This window comes from Macaca thibetana, chromosome 8 (genome assembly GCF_024542745.1).
Source record: "Macaca thibetana thibetana isolate TM-01 chromosome 8, ASM2454274v1, whole genome shotgun sequence".
NCBI lineage: Eukaryota > Metazoa > Chordata > Mammalia > Primates > Cercopithecidae > Macaca > Macaca thibetana.
In genome coordinates this window covers 85,508,243-85,525,354 of record NC_065585.1, presented here as the reverse complement: position 1 = coordinate 85,525,354, position 17,112 = coordinate 85,508,243, and the positions used below count along the sequence as shown (strand labels likewise).

General features: G+C 35.3%; 1 long non-coding RNA gene across 1 annotated transcript in view; it reads left to right on the top strand.

The window, feature by feature from the left end:
- Window positions 1–10,020: 10,020 nt before the first annotated feature.
- The window catches only part of LOC126961687 (uncharacterized), a 139,800-nt gene continuing 132,708 nt past the window's right edge, over window positions 10,021–17,112 (top strand). Inside the window, exon 1 of the long non-coding RNA XR_007728390.1 lies at window positions 10,021–10,071. This is a non-coding gene — a long non-coding RNA (uncharacterized LOC126961687). The remainder of the gene's footprint in view (window positions 10,072–17,112) is intronic.

The following is a 17,112-nucleotide window of genomic DNA, read 5'->3' as shown; positions in this document are numbered from 1 at the left end:
CATAACAGAAGATCTTTGATGCTGGTGCATTAATGAAAGAAAATATTTCAGCCTAATTAAATTTACAGCGCAGAATAAGAAAAAGTTAAATCTTTGTGACTATTTTCAATGGTTATTAAAATACATTATTTATGTTAATATCATAAATTATACTTGGGAATATATTCTTGATTTGCTTTATTAACTCAGCGATTTCATAAATGTAACTATTTATTGCTTTTAAATTATTGTCTAATAATTACTTATCCTTATAGTTTCTAAACCAATGTTCCTCAAAAAGTGTTCCAAGAAATGTTAATAGACAGTTTATGAAAAAGTAGAGTCCAAGCTCAGGTAAGTTTAGAAAACACCGAGTTAGATTTCTTCACTATGGGACTGCATGTACATTTGAATTTTCCTAGAAGAAATTTGGTGGGCAACATTTCCCACATTTATTTGGTCACAGAACCTTTTTAATCAAAGACCATCAAAATTCTGGGAAACCGTGCTATCTATGCCCAGGTAAAACTGTGGTCTAGTATGACATTTCTGTAATATTTACCACACACGGTAAATACATGTGTGATTGTATTTACTTCCTCACAAATGTGATAGTAATTTGTTATATGAGTCCTACAAAAACAAAACAAACAAACAAACAAACAAAACCCCAAAAAACAACTTTGCAGATTCCCGGATAGAAGACATATAAAAACTAGGTGGCAGATAGACATTTATCAAACACTAATGTAGAGAGAGGCTGGGGAATAACAGCAGCCAAAATTTGAAGAGAAAACGGTAGGCTGAGAAGAGATAGAGGCGGCCGAAAGGATGGAGAGAAGGTTGAAAAAAAGCATGCTTAACACTTTTAAGCCCTGATATGCAGCCAGAATCCAGATTTGGGGCAAAAGAGAAAAAACTTGGAAAAGCCTCATTGCCTATGTCCCGTTGGAAGCGAAAAAGAGTGAGGGCTCCTGCTCTGTTCCTCACTTCCATTATTTCAAGTCACATTTCTATAAAAATTATCAAGAGTAAGCAAAATGCACATTTCATACAATGTGGCGGCTTTTTTTTTTTTTTATCCTAACAAAAGAACGAATTGCCTCAGGAAATTAGATTCTTGTGACATTTGTTCCTCTTTACCATTGTAATGCAGTGTTCATTCTCTGATTCCAAAGGACAACTGATAAGCAACACATGTGTGACATCACTGAAGAAGCCAAACTTACGTGGTGCGAAATATTTCTTTAAAGACAGTAATACGGAAAAAAAGGGTATGTTATTCTGGGGAAGATGTCAACTAAATTTATTTTGTCTCAACAGTAAGCAATTTTATTTTGGGCCACAAAACTGCATCATATTGAGATATCCCCAAGAGTATGAAAATGATCTTCTATCTTGAATATGTTATTAAATGACTTATAAATAATTATATATGTACATATTAATTACATCTATTTGATATTTAATTTGTTTAACTAAGTTAAACTGTTCCTTTAGGTAATCAATTTTAAACAGATTGGCTTGAAATTTATAGAGAGTATTTAGAAGTAAGGCACATAGTTTGAACAAGAGCTGTGCACTGACCAATTGTCCTCTCATCATCATAACATCTAGCAGTTGATTCATATAATTTGTCAGGATACATAGTAGATTTGACATCTATTATTGGACTAATATCTTTATCACTTTTAGGTTGATGTTGCTGAAGAGTACAGTCAATTGAGTGTCTTCTCTTCATTGGGCATTAGTCTTCATAGTAGCTTCTGCAGCATCAGAACTTGCAACAGAAGAGAACATTTTTCCAGCCCAGTGGCTTCTGCTGGGTTGTAAACAGTCGGCTTGTATTTAAGGGCGGGAGCATGGCCTATAACATGACAGTCCCAGCTCAGTTCATTGCTTCTGCCACCTGCCTTCTGGCTTAATGTTGGAAGCAAGAAGCATGCAATTAAGTGTGAGGAAATGAAAATAAATGACACCGTTCATTGCACATTACAAAGTGCCTGGCAGAAAGAATGCTGCTTGTGGAGACCCAGTGACCCTGTGGAAAATGTGCCTCTGCTTGAGAAAACGCTGGGACTGAGATAGTGACCTGAGTTTTCTCTCTCACCTAATGTACCTATGGTTGCTATAACACTCTTACATTTCCTTCCTGGTTTAAAAAACAAAACCAGAGAAAATTATGTTTTGAAAACAAAATAAATTGCAAGTGCAGCTATATAAATACCTAGGACATTCACTGTATAATGATTTGTAGAGTCAATAATTAAATTTGAGTACAAGAGAATATACTCACAGTGACATTTAGCTGATTTTGTAAGGTAAATTCTATAAAAACAATGATTTTAAAGTAAATAATTGTTTTTTGGGAGCAACCATTTGAAAATTGTTTTGTAAAATAACATATTTTAAAGCCCAATTTATTTTCAAAATTGCACCTTAAAAAGCATTTAGGTAAGCTGTATTGGGTTCATTTGGTAGCAGTTTAGTCATCCTCAGTGGACATCAAAACATAGGCTGGGGCAGGGAGACACTCCATTGCATTCTATGCATAGACAGTTCTACCTCCTTTCCAATAAAGAATTGAGAGCAGGAAGTGAAACACTCTTGGTCACAGAGCCCAGGAGGGCACAGCTGAGCTGATGGAGAATCTCAGAAGCTTTCAATTTCACACTAAGATTTGATCTAGTTAATAAAGGCACCTTTTAGATGTGTATATCATTTCCAGACATATTCTACCATACAGATTTAGTACATATTGCAGAGAAAATTATATACAATATATTTTAAATTCTAAGAGGGTTGGGGAATTTGTAGACTCTTTAAGAAACTGAGGAGTGATTTTCATAATGAAAACTTATCATCAATATCTGCAGGAACTCCACACTACAGAAAATGGTGCATGTAGGTCTTTTCCTTTGGCAAAAACAAGCAAACAAAAAAATTCCACAAAGTAGGCAGAGGCATGAGAATCTCAGGCCAACGTTCTAAATATGATCTGCATTGGGAGAATACCTCTCTGGAACTAAGAATAATAGAAGGCTAAGGACTCAGTAGTAAATTAATACTTAAAGTTTCAAATATTTTTGTAATTCAAATCTCTAATGTTAACATTGCTAATGTCTGTAGTAACCTAATAATTCAAGTTTCATTTAAACTCATTTTTATTCTGGTTCAAATTTTGATGTCAAGTGGCTCAGCGGAGTGGAGAACAGAAGAAGCCATGTAGTGGATGCTGGGATAGCCTGTTACATGCTGCCAGGAACCTCTTTATCAATAAAGAATTTATCTTCTGGGCCACTAGGAGGCTGCTGGAAGATGGTGCTCAGCTGTAGCTCCTCTATGGGGTTGTCTTCCATGAACATGGTTGCCTCACCAGAAAGCTTATCTCCTTTCAATGACTGATCAATGTGGGTGTATAAGGGCCTGGCTGCCTTGCCCTATCTCAGAACAAGGGATGTGGAAGGAACATGATGGGAACATTGGTGACATGGAGGTCTGGGGAAGAAGTATGTGGCTAGATCTCTCCAAATGGTCACAGAATGTGACGATATCTGTTTCCCATGTGAAAGTTCACTGATGGGTGGTCTTGGCAAAGGAGGAGTTTAAAAATGAAAAAGACAGTATGATTTGTTCTGTTCATACTAATCAGCCTCTTTTCATAGCCACCCCTGTTATTACCTCATGGGCTCATGAACAAATCAGCCATGGTAGCCAGGAGAGAGGTTGGTGGGCACGGAAACACGGACATCCACTCACCAAGGCCAGCCTTGCTACAGCCACTACTGAGTGCCCAATCTGCTAGCAACAGAGACCAACACTGAACTGCTGATATGTCATCTTTCCCTGGGGTGATCAGCCAGCTACCTGTGGCAGGCTGATTACGGTGCACCACTTTTATCAAGGCAAGGACAGCATTTTGTTTTTACTGGAAGAGATTCTACTGCAGATATGAATTTGCTTTCTCTGCCTGTAATATGCTGCAAAAACCACCATTTGTGAACTTACAAAATATTTTTTTCACCATCATAGTATTCCACACATTATAGTTTCCCATCTAGGAACTTATTCATAGCAAATGAAGTGTGGCAATGGTCTCCTGTTCATGGACTTCACTGGTCTCACCACGTTCCTCGCCCTCCTGAAGTGGCTGGCTTGATAGAATGGTGGAGTGACCTTTTGAAAACCCAGTTAAGGCATCGGTTAGGTGACAACACCTGAAGGCTGAGGCAATGTCCTCCAGAAGGCTGTGTGTGTTCTAAATCAGCATCCGACGTATGAGGCTGTGTCTCCCATGGCCAAGATTCATGGGTCCAGAAATCAAGGGGATTGAAATGAAAGTAACTTCACTGCCTATAATCCTTAATATCCACTAGCAAAGATTTGCTCCCCATTCCTGCTACTTAAGGCTGGCCTGGGCTAGTGATCTTAGTTCCAAAGAGGAATGCTTCCATAGGGGATGCAACAAAGATTCTATTGAATCACAAGTCGGTACTGCCACCTGATTTAGAAAGATTTGTGAAATCTCAAATTTATTTTCTTTGCTAGAGGCAGAATTGTATTCCATCTCATTGACTTCTAATAACCAACATGTGTGTCTTTTGTAACTATACTTATATTCACATACAGAGAGACAGAGGGTGAGTGAGGACAAGTGAGTATGCTCCCTCTTTGTCAACTTTTAAGAGAAAATATTGCCATTATTTCTCTAATCCATAGTCGCAGCAATATGGCAAGAAAAGCCCCGGCTTTTAGCCAGACAGGCAATTGTGTTCAAATCCCAGTTCCTTGATTTACTAAGTTACTTAAGTTTTCTGGGGCTTAGTTTTTTATCTGTCACATAGGGCTTTATCCATCTATGTTGTGAACTAATATGGCAGAGCATGTCCTAGAGTCAGCATAGTACCTGGTTAGATATCAGAAGGGGAAGTCCTGGTTTGTACCTGTTCTCTTGGAATAATTATTCATAATTAGATTAATTGATACTTATAATGGTATTAGTGATTATACTAATTATTAATTGCACTCCCTCTTAATCTCAGAACTTTACATGACAAATTATATGTTCATTCTAATCATCATCAAATGTTAGTTTCTGTGCTCCATTTTCCTGTTGCTTATTGTTGAGAATATTGCTGTAACATGGAATTGTAAAGTCTATTCAATGATTAAAGTGCCAATTGATGATCCTATTACAGACGTTGGCTTTATTCAAGGTTATGTGTTACATGGACTGTCAATCTCTAATGTGATGGCACTTGGAGACGGGGCCTTTGGGAGGTAATTAGGTGAAATTAAGCCATTAGGGTAGCACTTTCATGATGGGATTAGTGGCTTTATAAGAGATGGAAGAGAGAAACGACCATGTGAGCACATGGAGAGAAGGCAGCTATCTACAAGCCAGAAAGAAAGTCCTCACCATAAACCGACCAGAAAGCCCTCACCCTAAGCCAACTATGCTGGCACTTGATATTGGACTTCTAGCTTCCAGAACTAAGAGACTGGGAGAAATAAGTGTCTGTTGTTTAAACTACTCTGTCTCTGGCATTTTCTTATAGCAATCTGAGCTAAGGGTAATAAAATAGATACCTTTTTTCCCTGTAAAGGGTTCTTGAAAGAAAGCCTTAAGATAAATAAAATGTAATCCACCATTTAAATGCTATAATGTGAAAAGTTTACAAATATTCAGTAGAATTATTGTTGCCCCATATTTTAACACACTTTCTACCTGGGGCTGCATGTGCTTTGTTGCACATAGAATACTCTAGAAGGTAGGACTTTCAATACTCATTCATGATTACTTACCAGAGGCAGAAAGTTGACTCATGCATGGCCCTGGTCACAGCCTCTGAGGATATATTTCTTACATCCTTTCTTTGCTAGACAACTTTGAGAAGAATGTTCTGTCAGGGTATTTATAGAAGCCATTAGCATGATGAGTGAATTCTATGGATAACTGATGGCTCTTTAAAAATATGGCCTTAAGAAGAGAAAGAGAGAAACTCATAGGGTGTCTTTTCCAAATAGCAGATTGCTATATTTGGGTGGTCTGAGGATTATGACAAATGTCAAGGACTGCAGACCTCACGAAAGCAGCTCATTATATAGCTGAGCACACAGAATGCTACGTTCAAGGTTGAGTAGCTGATTTTGTTGCAAACACTAATTTTCAGATTATATCATTTGAAAATTTTAATTAGCCATGAATCCTTCTAGGGATAACTTTCCCACAGCTCTTTTTAACACTGTAAAAACAAGTCAGATTTTGCTTCAGCAACCTAAAGATCTCAAAATAAGGGTTTCAGTGTGATAATGATTGTTTCTTCCTCAAATGTTAATTTTGAAAATTCATATTTCAGAAGAATGGATGGTCCAATCCTATGGTCATTCTGCATTTCTAAATCTCATTAAAGTTAATGAATTCTGAAAATTAAAATAATAAAGAGAGCCTTTACAGTTTGACTGAATATTTACAGTTTAATAAAATAAGGTCCAGTGAAACACTTAAACCTGTTGGCAATGTCCACTTTACAAATGGCTGCTGGATTCACACACAATGTCTTTATTGTGGGGCTCATGGTGTGGACCGCATGAGGGACAACCTAAAAAAAGGTTCCTGTCTTGGGCTTATCTACTTAGACTCAGTGTATGTCAGATATAGAGAATGTGAAAATCCAGTACATTGACAAAGACACAATCCTTTGCAATGGGGCCATTCCAGAAAAGGTTGCATTTTTGGAGCTGATGCTGAAAGAGATTTTGGTACATATATAATTACATTGTTGCAAGGGACACAGGTAATACAATTCTACATAATAACTAGTGTTTTGCATGGACTGTTAACATTCTTGCCTAGTTTGTTTAACTCGTTTAATTCACATTTATTCCCTCTATTGAGTAGGTAATGACAAATCATTTCTACTCCACTGTGTGTGTATGTTTTCCCTTGGATACCAGATCTCCCCAAATCCATATTTTAGAAAATCTCTGTGAGATAGCATATTTTCCTCTGAATTTCTATAATTCATGTATTTCTATAAATTTCTGGCAGGCTCAAAGCTTCAAACAAACTCCATGAGTTCATTTGTTTCTTTAATCTTTTTCCCTGTAGGTTGCTCTAAGCCTGTATTATCTAAAAGAGGAGCTACATGTTTCTAATCGTGTTATTCAACCGTTAGCATCCGCATTTTGCAAATGGGAACACCGAGGTACAGAGAAATTAAGTACCTCATCCAAGGTCACACTCAAAGTTGTGAATAGATATCCTCCAAATTTCGTCCAGCAATAGAGTTCTATGACTTTGTGAGGCATTCAGTAACCTAAATTTCAGTCTAGACATCCTTGTGTGAACTCAGAAATTAACATAATCTTATAAACCATATTTTATACTAGTTTAAAATGGAAATGCTAGAATTATGAGGCAGAACAGTGTGCGAAAAAACTAGTTATTTCTTTTTTTAAAAAAATTGTTATTGTTAAGAACAAAGCAATAATTGGTAACACTACATCAAACCAAACAACCTTTGTTGCTATAAGACCATGATAGTCTAACAGAGTAAACAAACTCAAACAACTAATTGAGCACAATTCCAGGAAAGCGGTAAAAGCTGATGAGACAGCTCAGCTTAGCAATATGATTTGATATTTATATTTTTCAGTTTATGTCCCCATCCTGGAATTCCTGTGATCTGCTGTGGCTCACAAAGATTACTAAATGGAGCATGCTTTATCCAGCACCTTAGTTAAGCCTTGAGGAAACTTTCCTAGTTCTTGCTGAACTTATTAACATATAAAGTTTTTCTTACCTAGAATTTCCAACTTGGAACATAGAGCTAGTATCAAACTGCACTGTGCTGTGTACTAAGATCAAAGCAATGCACTTCCTTGTATATGAGCTCATAGTTTGTTGAGTCACATGGTCTGTGTTCTCTTGATAAAGAATGGATTTTATAACACTCTTGACTGCTCAAGAAAATAAGTGCAGTCCAAGATATTATGCTTTTCATAAATAAAAAAGAGCCTCACAGACATCTTCTCCACAGATACACTTAGAATGACACAGTGTATTTTGATCAAAATGTATGTTATCCAGTCTCAAAAATCTCAACGAAAATACCAGGGAACTGACAGGGTATCTTTAAGGTATGAAGTTAGATTAACAGTATATTTACATGATTCATTCTATCAATTATTCAATATATTCATTAAGTGTACAAGTGTTCTAAAGAATAGTGAATGAGATAAAATCCTTATCCTCAAGGAGCTTACATTCTAGGTAGAAAGTTACACATGTTCCATCCATGTACAATTAAATTATCCAATGTAGTCATAATGGTTAGAACAGATGTGTGATGGGCTAACGATTAACATAGAATAATCCTACCCTTCCTGATCCCCACCTACTAAAGAGCGTTCTGGCTCCATCTACTTCATTCCCTTTCTTTCTGTCCTCTCTAAGAAGGGGCCTGCTTGCCAAATGAGCTCTTGGGTGTTTGAGATGAAATATTTTGAGCAAAAGAAGAGAGGAAAAGGACAAGAAAATGCATACAAAAAAAGAGGACAAAATAAATTATTTTGGGAAATAAAAAAATTGTGTGTTATACAGAGTAGGTATATATATTTATGAGTACATGAAGTATTCTGGTACAGGCTTGTAATGTGTAATAATGATGTCATGGAAAATTGGGTATCCATCCTCTCAAAGCACTTATTTCTGTTAAAAACAATCCAGTTATATCCTTTTAGTTATTTTAAAGTGTAAAATTAAATTATTATCTACTGTGGTCTCCCTCTTGTGCTATCATATACTAGGTCTTATTCATTCTTTCTAACTTTTTTTTGTACCTATTAACCATCACCACCTCCCTCCCACTCACCACTACCCTTCTCAGACTCTGGCAACCATCCTTCTATTCTCTATTTCCCTGAGTTCAATTGTTTTTGGTTTTAGATTCCACAAAAAAGAGAGAACCCATGATGTTTGTCTTTCTGTGCATGACTTATTTTACTTAATGTAATTATATCTAGTTCCATCCATGTTGCAAATGACTGAATCTCATTCTTTTTTTATGGCTGAATAGTCCATTGTGTATATGTACCACATTTTCTTTATCCATTCATCTGTTGATGGACACTTGGGTTGCTTCCAAATCTTGGCTATTGTGAACAGTGCTGCAACAAACACGGGCATGCAGCTATCTCTTTGATATACTGATTTCCTTTCTTTTGGGTATATAACCAGCAGTGGGATTGTTGGGTCATATTGTAGCTCTATTTTTAGCTTTTTTGAGGAACCTCCAAACTGTTCTCTATAGTGGTTGTACTAATTCACATTTGGGAGGGAAAATTTTGAGGAAAAAAGGCAATATATTAAGGACAAGGAGAAAGATGACTTTTTAAATAAGTATTGTTGGCGGGCTATAAGTTCCCTTAAGGTGTTAGAGAAAACAAAAGTGCTGACTTAACTTGAATTTTTGGGGGAGAATTTGTGTGTTTCTTAAACCACCGTACTGTTTTAGAACTGAATAATGCAGGTTGTAATTAATCCTTTTTAGTATTTATTAGAGTATGCAGAGTGATAGAGTATAATTGAAGCAAAGAAGCACGTTCCACAGTGCCTGGGGTACCAGGAACATTCTAGATGGAGGAATGCACCAGCTGGTCCTGGGAGACAAGTGGAGGCCAATCAGGAGAGGATGGTGCGAATGAGGGTGGTAAAGGAGAGTGATCAAAAGGAGAAAAAGAAGGCAAAACCCCAGAAACAGAGGGAGGAAAAATGTAAAAGGAAAGAAAGATTGTTGCATTGATGGACTTTCGGGAGATTTTTCAGGTTTTGTACTCTCATATGGAAAGTTTTGTTACAATACAAAATGTTGCAATAAACAGGCAAATACATTTGTGCCATTACTTCTGTAGAACAGATTTATGCAAGTGGGTGGAAGGGTCAAAGTTTCCTTTCCCCAAAGTTTGCAACAACTCACGCCCTCACCACCAAAATGCTAGGGAAGATCCTGATTGTTTGACTTGGGTCAGACTGGCATTGGGAATCATCATTGTGCCACATGGCGCATGGGAGATTAACACATCCACCAGGTAGGGGCCACTATAGCATTCTGTTCATCGTGAATTCTCAGTTCAAGCAGAGTGCCAGGTACATAGTATGCATGTTTTCAAACATTTTACTGAATGAATAAATAAGAGTAAGGGGGTGGAAGGCAGAAAGTGGAACCGGGGACATAGAAATTGGGGAAAATGTGAGAATGTTTAGAATGTGGTATTCATGGAACTTTGTAACCAGTTGGATGAAGAAGGTAAGAAAACTGAATGGGCAGAGGATGATGCCAAACCTCTTCCTTATGAATTATGTAAATTTGCTAAAATAAATTATAATCCACCTACAGAAAAGTACTTATGTAAGTATACATCAACATAGATTTTCACATACTGAAAACAGCTATGTAATCAGCGCTCAGATCAGGAATACGTGACATCTAATCAGCTGACTTCTAACGTGGCAATTAATCGTATAGGTGGAGTCAATTTTATGACTGGAATCTCTTTTTATGGAGCAGTTGTATTTGTTGACTCTCATTGTTGAATACCATTGGTTCTCACTGTCGTATTGTCTTCTCTGTGCTGTGAATGTACCACAATGTATTTGTCATTCTACCTCAGCTGACCATTTGGTTGAGTAGTACTGCTGGTAGTAATCTAGTACATCTGTTACAAATTTCTAATACTTGTCTACTAGTACTAGTAGTTGTCTCTTGGTGAACAAATGTGGACATTTATGCAGGAATATACCTTGGAGTAGAATTGCTGGATCATAGAATATTCATGTATTTAGCTTTAGAAGATACCAGCAAAGGGCTTTCCAAAGTAGTTATGCCAATGTACTCTTCTACTAGGAATGAGAAGAGTTTGTAGTTGTCCCACACCCTCACCAACACTTGGCGTTATATATCTTTTTCATCTAGACATTCTAGTACGTGTATAATAGTATTTTATTTCAATTGTTGTTTTAAGTTTTAGTATTTCTCTGAGACTAATGATGCTCATATGTTTATCTGCTATTTGAATATAATTTATTTCAAGTGTCTGTTGAAAGTTTTGCCCATTTTCTACTGCTATATCTTTTTTTTTTTCTGATTCTTACAATTAAAAAACACATCCTAGATATACTTTGTTTTTTTTTTTTTTTTTTTTTTTTGCTAACACATGTGTTGTGAATATTTTCTCTCATTCTATCAATTGCCTTATCAGGTAACTTGACAAAAATCTTTATTTTAGTATAGTCTAATTTAGTGCTTTCATATCTTTTTATATAAATATACGATCTTAACCATTTTTTAAAGGTACAGTTCACTAGTGTTAAGTAAATTCACATTGTTGTGAAACAGGTCTCCAGAAATTTTTAGTCTTGCAAATCTAAAATTCCATACCCATTAAACAACTCCTATATCCCCACACCCTTTAGCCCCTGGTAACTAATATTCTACTTTGTTTCTATGAATTTGACTACTTTAGATATCTAATATAAATGGAATCACGTACTATTTATCTTTTTGTGACTGGCTTACTTCACTTAACACAATGCCCTTAAGGTCCATCCATGTGGCAGTGTATGACAAGATTTTCTTCCTTTTCAAGGCTGAGTAATATTTCATTGTATATGTATCTATCTACCATAGTTTGTTCATGCATTCATCCATTCATGAACACTTAGGTTGCTCCTACCTTGAACATGGGTTCACAGATATCTCTTCAAGACTCTGTTTTCAATTCTTTTGGCTATATATCCAAAGTGGGATTTTTGGGTCATATGGAAGTTTCATTTTTAATATTTTGAGAAGCTTCCATACTGTTTCCATAGGGGTTGCTCTATTTTGCAATCCCACCATGCCCAAGCTTTATAATTTCTTCACGTCTTCACCAACAATTATTTTGTTTTGTTTTGTTGTTTTTAGACAGTAGCCATGCTAATGGGTATAAGGTGATAGCTCATTGTGGTTTTAGTTTGCATTTCTCTGATCAATGATGTTGAGAATTTTTCCAGATGTTTCTTGGCCTTTTCATTTTTTAATAGACATTTTTGATTACTCCAAAATTATAACAATGTTCTATTAGATTTTCTTCTAAAAATGTTAATTTTGTTTTATCATATTAGTGTTTACCTTTAATATTCAGATCTTCTCAACCTATTTGGAATGGACTTTTGGTTATGTTAGAGTGTCAAAATATCTACATCTATATTTTTACTTTATATCTGTATATTTTGGTTGTTCCCATATATGCATAATTCTCACAGTAACTTCTCCCCCTGCAATTTAGTCAGCTTTGTTATAAGGTGACTGCGCATGTGTGGGTTTGCTTCTGAACTCTATTTTGTCCTGTTGTCCAGTTTGTCTACTTTTGAGTCAATGTTATAGTGTTGTAATTACTGTAGATTGATAATAGTTCTGAATATTTTATAGTGTAATCTACCAATTTTACTCATCTTCTTCAAGACTATCTTGGCTATTTTTGGCCCTTTGCATTTCCTTATTAATTTTGATAATTTTTTCACTGCTCCCTGTCACACATAAAACCGGCTGATATTTTACTTAGGATTTCATTGAATCTATAGATTAATTTGAGGAGAAACATTATCTTTACAGTGCTGAGTTTCCTAATCTGTGAAAATGGCATAACCCTGATGTTTTAAAGATCTCTAATTCTTTTCAACAATATTTTATCCATATTAGTGTAGGCATGTTGCACATTTCTGTTTAGATTTGTTGCTAAATGATGATTTTAATGGCATTATAAATAATATTATTTTTAAATTTTCATTTTTTCTTTTTCAGTGATAAACAGGAATATAAATGATTTTTTTCTATTGGCTTTCTACCAAGAAATCTTGCTAAATTTACTTTTTATTTCTAACAGTGTGTCTGTAGATTCATGTAGATTTTCAATTACACAACCATGTTGTCTTAATGGTAGCTTCATTATGCCTTTTATTTATTTTATTTGCCTCATTTTGCTAAAATTTCTGGTAAATTGAAATTTGCTAAAATTTCTAGTAAATAAAAGTGTTTATAGTGGTGGTCATTGTTTCATTGTTTCCTTTTCAAGCTCAGAGAATGTTTTCAAGATTTCATCATTGAATATATTGCATACTGTAGGCATAATTTTTAAAGATAGTTCTTTGCCAGATTAAAATTAGTTTTTCTAGTTTAAAAGGTTTTTTTTTTTAATAATGAATAAGTGTTGAATTTAGTGGAAAGCTGTTTATATAATGTTACAATCATATCATTTTTTCTGTCATATTTTCTGACTTTCAAAAATATTTTAATTGGCTATTAATTCTACTTCTGCACATAGTATAAATAAAGATCAGATATAACCAGACTAATGAGAGGATAGTCTACTTCCTGACTAAGGAAGGTTGCATGTCACCTTCAAGTGTAATTTCAGTTCTCATTCTTTTGGGTCAGGCCTATGTACATATGGGTTAGGAAATGTGCTAAGAATTCTATCTATACCAGACATATATAATTAATTGTATTTATATCCTGTATTGAATTTAGGAAGCTGTGTATCTCTGGACCTTTAGCTTTACCATCTATAACCCTCCTGCATGCTCAACCTCTAGGATTTGGCATCCACTCCAATTCTTGGAATATATATATCCGTTTATCTCCAGGACTGGACCCTGATTTTGTATCCCAGACTACTAGTCTATGGCCCTGATCACCTACTTTGTTCTTGCTAACTTCTCCCCAAGGTCTGAAGCCCATTTTGTCTACCCAGTTCTAAGTTGGCAGGGCATCCCGGGAAAGTTATGTAAATATTGTTCAGAACTGGTAGTATTTACATGGACTTTCACCCCTTGTGGATCAGACCCTCTCTAAATAGATATATACTTGAGTACAGCTATGCTTCTTTGGCCATTCTGATTTTATTACCAGCTATATTTTGGGGAGCCAACTGAACAACTGAGTTAATGACGCTAAATATGGCCTCTACTTCACTTAGTTTATTTCTCCCTCTCTCTCCATCCTAGAGTGCTTTGTGGTTTTCTATATTTTTTAGGCACATTTACATATTTTAAAAACAGCCATCTAGTAAAGACCTACAGGACCACTGGGCATCTAATGCAGAAAACCAAGGAGAAGAAAGCTCCCTCTGCTCTCTATGGTCATAGCAAGTCCAGTTCAGGTTGACCAATAGAAGGATTGTTTTTGTATACGGAAGTATCCATTTCCTTTATGAAGAAATATATGATTTGAAATTCTTGACCTCTCTTATCTGTAACTGATCACAATCAATCTCTGTGAACAGGATGGAGCGAAAGAAGAGAAAGATGATTGTGGGAAGTGCCTCGCCCTGAAAGTGTCCCACACTGTATCACTTTTAGTGTGTTAAGGGAACACTCAGGTAGTCCATGATTTCTTGGAAGGAAGGTCAAAGGAGGCCTGAAGATTAATTTCTGGAATGCTTTTCACTTTGTTCTGATTCTATAATAAAGACTAAAGGATTTCCCTCCTATTGAGGCACACTTATGATGGTCTTGTCCCGAGCCTCCCTTTTCATGAGACAAAGTAGGAGTTTAGTAGGATTTGGAAGACTCTTCTACAAGGTTGTTAGGATTAGGCACCTCGTAGCTTCCACATCACTTCAGTTTACATAGGCTATATCAGGTGAAAAATGTTCAGGTTTGTTTTTTCTGACCCAGCAGTCACTCAATTTTGGTTATAACTACTACTTAACTATTAAAGTTAAGAGTCTTTGAAAGATTTTTACAAAGTTTAATCTGTATTTATCTATGTAAGAGTTAATTTAACTCAGCACGATTGCCACTTCTAAAAACATGTGTAATTGAGATACATAGTCATATTACCATAAGTATCAAGATGATTTTAGTTTTGATTTTGTTATAATTTCTTAACTAAAACAATGTACTACTGCAAATGGATTTTTTAAAAGTTTGAAATACTTTTTTAAGAATCGTGAACATTTCATGTGTAGAAAACTTTTATTATAAATAATTTGGTTATACATGTTACCCAAATAAGAGAAGATAATTGCTTTCCTAATAATAGGGTATGTTTCCTGTGATGGGTAGGTGTCCAATATAAGCTAAATAAATTACAAGTAACATCTTTACCTTGCTGCAGGTGAATAAATAAAGTGACAGTGAAATAAATTATTTTTTGTGCTGGCCAAGCACAGAGTCAACCTTCCTTAATAAGGTAATGAAGCAACAGAGCAATACTTTATTTGCTTTTCACCTTTAGTCTGGAAAGATCATATCTCAAGGGAAGTCAACTCTCCTCTCTAGAATTACAGAAAACATAACAATATCATTGCTTGCATTTTAATTCACATATTCATTCTGCAATAATTCCATTAGTTCTCACTTAAATAAAATATTCTATACGTTAAAAGATGCTTTAATACCAAATTGCAAGTTTTTATCACAAAATTATATGAATGTAAAGATAGGTTAGTTTTTAAAGCCACAAAATATTTACATTATGCGTATCTGTGCAAGGCCAGCAAAAAGTACAGTTTTAGAAAAATAAAGCATTTTTACTTTATTGTTTATTTATTAATTTATTTGAGACAGAGTCTCTCTGCCGCCCAGGCTGGAGTGCAATGGTGCAATCTCAGCTCACTGCAACCTCAGCCTCTTGAGTTCAAGTGATTCTCATGTCTCAGCCTCCCAAGTAGCTGGGACTACAGGTGTGTGCCACCATGTTCGGCTAATTTTTGTATTATTAGTAGAGACGGGGTTTCACCATGTTGGCCAGTCTGGTCTTGAACTCCTGACCTTAAATGATCCACCCACCTTGGCCTCCCAAAGTGCTGGGATTACAGGTGAGAGTCACCACCCTGGCCTTTTTTTTTTTTTTTTTTTTTTTTACATTATTTTACCTGTCGGTGTTTGTTGTTGTTGTTATTTAATGTGTTTTTTTATGTTTATTCTAATAAAATATACATAACATAAAATTTACCATCTAAACCATTTTTAAGGGTACAGTTCAGTGGCAATAAGTACATTCATATCGTTGTGTAGTCATCACTGCCATCCGTTTCCAAAACGTTTCGTCTTCCCAGACTAAAACTCCATACCGTTAAATAATAACTTCCCATTCTCCTCTGCCTCCAACCCCTATAAATCCCCATTCTACTGTCTGTCTCTATGAATTTGACTACTTTAGGTACCTCATATGAGTGGGTTCATCTAATATTTCTTTTTTCATGACTGGCTTATTTCACTTAGCGTAATGTTAACACTTTTCTTTTCTGTTTGCTTTTTGTTTATAATAGCCATCCTAACATGTGTGAGATGAACTCATTGTGGTTTTGATGTGCATTTCCTTAATGTTTAGGGATGTTGAGCGTCTTTTCGTGTACTTACTGGCCACCTATATTTCTTCTTTGGAAACATGTCTATTCATTATTTGACCATTTTAAAATTATATTTTTTGATTATTTTGTTCTTGAGCTATAGGAGGTTTTAAAAATATATTTTGGACATTTATACTTTATCAGATATATGATTTGTAAATATTTCCTCTCTGTGTTGTCTTTTCACTCTGTTGATGGTGTCCTGTGGTGTACAATTTTGATGAAGTCCAATGTATCTAAATTTCTTTTGTTGCCTGTACTTTTAGTGTCATATCCAAGAAATAATTGCCAAATCCAATGTCATGAAGCTTTTCTCCTGTGTTTTATTCTAAAATTTTATAGTTTTTATACTCATGCTTATATTTTTGATACAATTTGAGTTAATTTTTATATTATATTATGTTATATTATATTATATTATATTATAGTGTAAATTAAGAGTCCAACTTTATTCTTTTGGATGTGACTATATTTTTCCAGCACCATTTGTTTAAAAACCTGTCCTTTCCCTATTAATGGTTTTGGTACTCTTGTCAAAAGCCTTTTGATCATATATATGATGGTTTATTTCTGGGCTTTCTATTCTTTGGTCTGTATATCTGTCTTTATGTTGGTGCCACACTGTTTTGATTACTGTAACTTTGTAGTAAGTTTTGAAATCAGGAAGTGTGAGTCCTTCAACTTTGCTCTTCTTTTTCAAGATTGCTTTGACTATTTGGGAATCCATGAGATTCC